This window comes from Priapulus caudatus, unplaced genomic scaffold (assembly GCF_000485595.1).
Source record: "Priapulus caudatus unplaced genomic scaffold, Priapulus_caudatus-5.0.1 Scaffold38, whole genome shotgun sequence".
NCBI lineage: Eukaryota > Metazoa > Priapulida > Priapulimorpha > Priapulimorphida > Priapulidae > Priapulus > Priapulus caudatus.
Genome location: NW_014577099.1, coordinates 123,191 through 129,429, shown reverse-complemented (window position 1 = coordinate 129,429; position 6,239 = coordinate 123,191). Strand labels below are relative to the sequence as shown.

Here is a 6,239-nt window from a genome sequence, read left to right as displayed (position 1 = left end):
ATTTATTTTTATTGAGACGTTCCAAGCGCCTATGCTTTCAACAGTCTTGTAGTTGTACGTCAATGCACGCACGTCAAGAGCCACAAACTCAACACAATTTTATCTCTGTTATTGTTTACGCCTGAATGCGTGATTGATCAGGGAGGGGGTGCATGTAAGAGGGAGACATTTTCTTTGGGGTTCCGAAAAACACAATTCCACTTGACAATTTCATGGGCCATTTCAATTGGAAGCTCTGCATAATGGACCCCCAACAAGCCCTTTGACTGACTAGTCAAGAAATTCCAAGGTCTGTGTATATTGCTCTTATTTAGCCGCCGATAGTTCTTATTTAGAACAAAGTCTTCATTGTTATCTTCTAAAACTACAGACCATCCGCTGACCGCTGTGGAGACGTGTGCCGGGCCTCAAATTGGGCACACGTCTCCACTGCAGACAGCGTTTCATACTTGAAAATCCCTGCGGTCGCATGCGCATATCCCGCGGAACTGCGCATCTCATCCACGCGCAGCGCTCAGGATCAACAGCAAAGCTGTGCCACGCAATCTTGTACCATGTCTCTCTGGACAAGGTGAATATGGGGCACGTGTTGTTATTATAAAATTTGCCTAGTAGTAGTACATTTGCAGGATGGTTAGTGGTCTTATCAGATAACTAGCTCGACTGGCTAATGACAAAACAAGCTTCTATAGCACTTCACATGACTCCACTGATTTTCAAGAAGTGACATGTAATCCAAAGAACCAAGCTAGCCAAGAGCAACCTAAAAATAGCCGCTTAGAACATCAATGTCAGCACACAGACCTAGTTCAGTTGTAACCGGTTCTACCTGGTTAGGAACAACACAAACCATATACTGTGCCCACAGTTATACAAGACAAGATAGATAAGATATATATGATAAAGATAAGAAATTGTAGTACATTACATTAGGTTGAGAAGATGTGGCATGTGTGTGTATTCTATTTGAATACAAGGTACGTATGTTATTCCAACATGTCACACACATCCCAAATACCGAACGTTTGCCTATGGAGTAATGCCAACCATCAACAGACTCAATGATATTAAAGATTCACACAATGAACAAAGCATTTTACTGACAAATCTTCAGTGAATCCGGACACTACTGATAAGTCAATGAGTATATGAGCCTGACCAGACCAGGATATGTATTCTAGGTGCCTGTGAAACACACATTAGCCTTGAGAACCTGTTTGTATTATGTATGTGTATTTGTGGGGACAAGTCAAACCAATCCTATTGCATGATTACTTCTGGCTGATTTCCAATAACTTCATATACACCACTGCAACAAATTCAGATCACCTGTGATGACTGTACATAACAACGGGCAGGGAAGTAAATCCCGGGGGGATGGGGGATGCACCCCCCCCCGCTCTTGAAGGAGGGGGGATGGCCTGTACAAATATCCCCCCTGAGATTCAAAAAAAAAGAGAGGAAAAAAAGAAAAAAGGAAGAAGAAGAAAAAAGAAAGAAATGTGATTGTTTCAATTTCAGCATAATGCATGAGAAATAAGTTTTTTTAAACTGTATCGTATACTGTATAGCCCTACAGTAACACTTCAGTGTTAATACTGGCTTATTGCAATGGTCATGCCAAGCAGACTTTCAAGTGGGGCAGCGGAGGAAGGAGTGCACTCCCAGAGGATATAGTCTCTTCAAAAGCCATAGTGCGTATGCGGGTGCAGTGGAAATCTACACCGTCAATATATCGAATGCTTCTTGCCAGCAGATACGAGAATTGTCTGTCTTGAAACGCAGAATGTGAGATTTTACGAATTATTTAATTGAACAACACATTTAACAATGTGGCCTTGAGGGCGGCAGACCATTGCAAATGACTTTAAGAGTATTCCAGACTCAAATAGCCAAAAAGTATGGTTGCAAAACATACAAAAACCGGTGAATTGTGAGAAATTGTACAATTCTTACCTGCTGTTTTAAATTTTATAATACATGTTATTATTACTATAGTAACCTAACTGTGGATACGCTCTCTGAAAAGTCATGAAAGTGTTTGAATCCTAACTTGTAGGGTTGAGTCTAAGGGTTGAGATATGTCATCAGACATGAGAAATGGCCCACAGTATGGACCTCATATATGCAGGAAAATGAGGTTATAATATTTCAACATTTTCAGGGGGGCATGACCCCCAGACCCTCCTAGCACTGGATGCCTACGGCACGTGCCAAACGTAGGTTTGTCGAAATTTGGCATGTGGGCGTGCATGTCTGTATGCATTGTATAAATGTATGTACTGTGTTTGTGTGTGTGTGTTGTGTGTTTTTCGTATTGTCGTGAGTGTAATGTGTGTATTGTGTGTGTGTGGTGTGTGTGTGTGTGTGTGTGTGTGTGTGTGTGTGTGTGTGTCTGTGTGTGTGGGTGTGTGTATGTTCGTGCGTGCGCGATAATGCGCGTGTGCGTAAATTATTGTAGGCTTGTGCTCGTTCTAGTATGTGATGGCTATCGCCGATCATCCCCACACTACTCGGTACGGATTTACGCCCCTGACAATGGGCATACAATAGTATAAGAATTTTCAAAACTATCATGGAAATAGGGATTTCCATGGATTCCACATAAATGAATAATGTAAAATGTTTATTGCCATCCGACAGTTACTATTAAACTTTACTCGCAACATTACCTTATTGTGATGTACCACAACAGGCGTGAAAAATAATACAATACTGGAATCAAACACCTCTTAAAAATTCTACTATATGTACAAAAATGTTTTTTTTAATACTACACAAAGCTTTCAATGTTTTAAAATTATATTCTGCAGTTAGGTTAAACACATTACAGAGTAGTATATTTCACCAGCAGATACCATATAATATATGCATCTTCAATTTTTCAGTGCAGACAGCATACTCCCTCTTTGGATGCAATAATTACTGTTCATTATTGTGGCAGTGTGCTGCACTTTAATTTGAGATAACAGATTAGTTTCAGATGTTTAACTAATGCAGAGATAAGTGTCAGACTGCAAGATTAAATGGTTAAAACTCCTGAGTGAATTACTCAAGCACAAGCCTGTAGACAAACCTAATTAAATAAAGGCAGGCTGTATTACATCATTACATGAGCTGTTTGGGACAAATGTAAAAATGTCTATAATTTAAATCAGTACTATTCTGGCTAAGAGTATATAGAGTTAATGTGAATTATCCAATGACCTCAATTCCAACTGTTACTATTACTATAGCTTTAATATAGTTAATAACATATTTTCTTAAGAAAACGTATATATAAAAATGTCAGCTAAAGAATTAACTAAGTAATACATTTACGAATGCAAGAACTGATGATAGGAGGAAATAGCGGATGTTGTGAGTCTTAGCATTAGTAACAGCAAGAATTCAGGTAAAATTTTAAGCCTATTACATTACTGGCCAAGCAGCAGAATGTGGCAGTTCTTAGCAAGATTAATATTTGGCGATGATTTTTTTGCAAGAAACACAAACATCAAACACAAAGGATTGAATTTGGACTCAATAAAATTTAACGAGATCTCACGTGTGCACAGTGGGCATCTAAGATTTTAGGTGTCTGTCAGCATTCATTAACTGCATATATGTAAGCAAGATTACAATCAGTGTGTGGGTACCTGCACAATCCTAGTTTGGTACCACGGCCCTAATTTTCCCAAAGTGCAAAACCAATGGCCCAAGCCTAGTTTTAATACAATCCCGGATTAGTTTAGCCCATATGTGCAAAAACACATTTGCGGGGTTCAAAACTATCCTTGTTCCAAACTAATCTGTGGTGTTGAACTAGGATTTGGCTGTGGGTACCTCGGGTATGCAGTGCCAGTATGCTATCACTAGTGTAAGCTAACTTACACGATGGCTGTGCATCATAGAGGAATTCGCTCAACCTTAATTTAAGACCCTGGTACATAAATCGTCATCGTCTAAACGATTTCTAAGTCAATGATTAATATCTGGGGTACTAATTAGGCTTGAACCGAAGGCGAAGAAGTGGTACACAGTATCAGTAACACACCAGTCATCAGTGAGCATAATTCCAAAAATTGCACATGCAAGTAACGCTGATAGGGTCTATGTCACCCAGGGTACTGCCGGAACGTACCCTGGGTACGGTCCGGTATATACCGAAACGTAGCCCTGGCAACTATCTGATATGCCGACCGTACCTCGCTTACTCCCTACTGTACCTGACTGTCCCTGTTCTGCCCCTACTGACTGACGCAAAATTTGAAAATATACATACAGACCTGTATGATATCTTTATAAAGTTGGAATGGAGTATGAAACTGTGAAACCAAGAAGAAATTTCAACTTATATACACTGATGCGAGCAATCCTTTTGCAAAATATCGCGATGATCGGGAATGCGTTTTCTATTCGCAATGTGTTACGACATTTTCGCGCATTTTTCGTGCGAGATTTTGAAAGATGGCTCAAAGTGTTGTGGTGGAACAGGAAAATTTGTATGATTATCTAATGGGTTGGAAACGTATAGACTCGCTGACACTTGTAGAAAGGGTCGGGAGGTGAAACGTAAGCAGGGTAAGGGTTACGAATTTTGCCGGAACGACCGGAAACAAGGAATGGGAGCATAAAGCGGCGAGTTTCCTGCCGACAAGCGGTATGTATTACGACATCGGCTGAATCAGGGTAGCAGTTTGGAGTAGGCAAGGTATGGTCCGGCATATTAGATAGTTACCAGGGTACCCTACGTTCCGGTATACCGGACCGTAGCCAGGGTACGTTCCGGCAGTACCCTGGGGGACATAGACCCTATCAGCGCAACTTGCGCAAGTAACATGTTCTGCTGACTGAATAAATGGTAAAAAATACCACATAATGTACGCTTTAACATAAGTTGACGTATTTACTATTTAGTATACAAATCACATGAGTTGTCTGTAAGTTGTTACGACATGAACTGTTAGTGTTATTAACTTAGGCCTACGTCTCCAGAGAGAGTTAACCAAAAATACGATGAAATCTGGTGCAATCCATTTAGGCCCCCTTAGGTATCACGAAGTGATGCACAGATTGCTGTGTATCATTAAAGCGTCCAATGCGCATTCAAACGCTAATTTCTTCAGTACTAGACAGCAAATACTTCGTGTCATGCATTATCATACTACCTTATGGCAAATAAACTCTAGTTCCTCCCATTTCACTGCGCGTTGTCTTATAAAAGGTATTTTGAAAATCTCCGATGTTGTTGACAGTTCCCCATCTCCAAGCAACCGTGCAGCGGTCCGCGGTACAGCGGTACGGGCGCAGCAAAGATAAAAACATGTGACGTCACGTCACCACTTCGATGTTATGTTGTTTGAAAACAATTTAGCGTTGGCGCCTGATTACCTGATTATCGCACCTCTTTCTTGTTGGGAACCGCGCAGTCAAAATGGAGGAACTAGAGTTTATTTTGGCATACGGTAGTATGATTATGCATGACACGAAGTATTTGCTAGTCTAGTACTGAAAGAAATTAGCGTTTGGATGCGCATTGTGCGGCTTTAACTGATGCACAGACTGATATCAAGGAATGATGCAAAAACCCTAACCCTAGCCCAAACCTTAACACACTTCGCTGATACATAAGCCTACGGTTATACTTTATGACTTAGGGTTTTTGCATCATTCCTTGATATACGGAAAGTCTGTGCATCAGTTGATGATACACAGAAATCGGTGCATCACTTCGTGATACGGCTAAGGTGCCTAAACTGGCTAAAGTGGATTTGCGCCTGAAATCCTACTGTTCAGCTCTTCGAAACAATGCATTAACTAAGACTGAGTTAACGATGTCTGAGACATATTACTTACCAAGTGATAAAATGTTTACCAATATCGACAGCTAAAATAACATGAAACTATAGAAAGTATTTATTGTAGTTTAATCAACAAAAACTACAACGCACGTCGCCATCTTGACATATCCCGAAACACACCGCGAAAACGTTTCCACGGGGTGGCGCTGTGGCGCGAACCTGTCGCGCTAGCGCGCGAACCTTGGGTTTGGTTTGGCCATAGAAACACAGAAATATGGGTTGGTCCCACATAGAAATAATAGGCTTACAGGCTTATAGGCTAGTTGGCTTACAGTGTCTCTATACATTTCCATAATAATAACAGTCATTATATACAGCTCACTGTTAGTGATCGTACTCAGAAATGTTCATTCTTACCGCGGTAGAAATACTTGAACCGCGGTTCAAAAACAAGTT

At 40.6% G+C, this 6,239-nt stretch overlaps 1 protein-coding gene across 1 annotated transcript in view; it reads right to left on the bottom strand.

Annotated features, from left to right (window-relative positions):
- Window positions 1–5,941, bottom strand: part of LOC106818949 (genetic suppressor element 1-like) — an 87,520-nt gene extending 81,579 nt beyond the window's left edge. The window contains exon 1 of the mRNA XM_014823618.1: window positions 5,839–5,941. The gene's annotated coding sequence lies outside the window, so the exon portion shown is untranslated. The remainder of the gene's footprint in view (window positions 1–5,838) is intronic.
- Window positions 5,942–6,239: the final 298 nt, after the last annotated feature.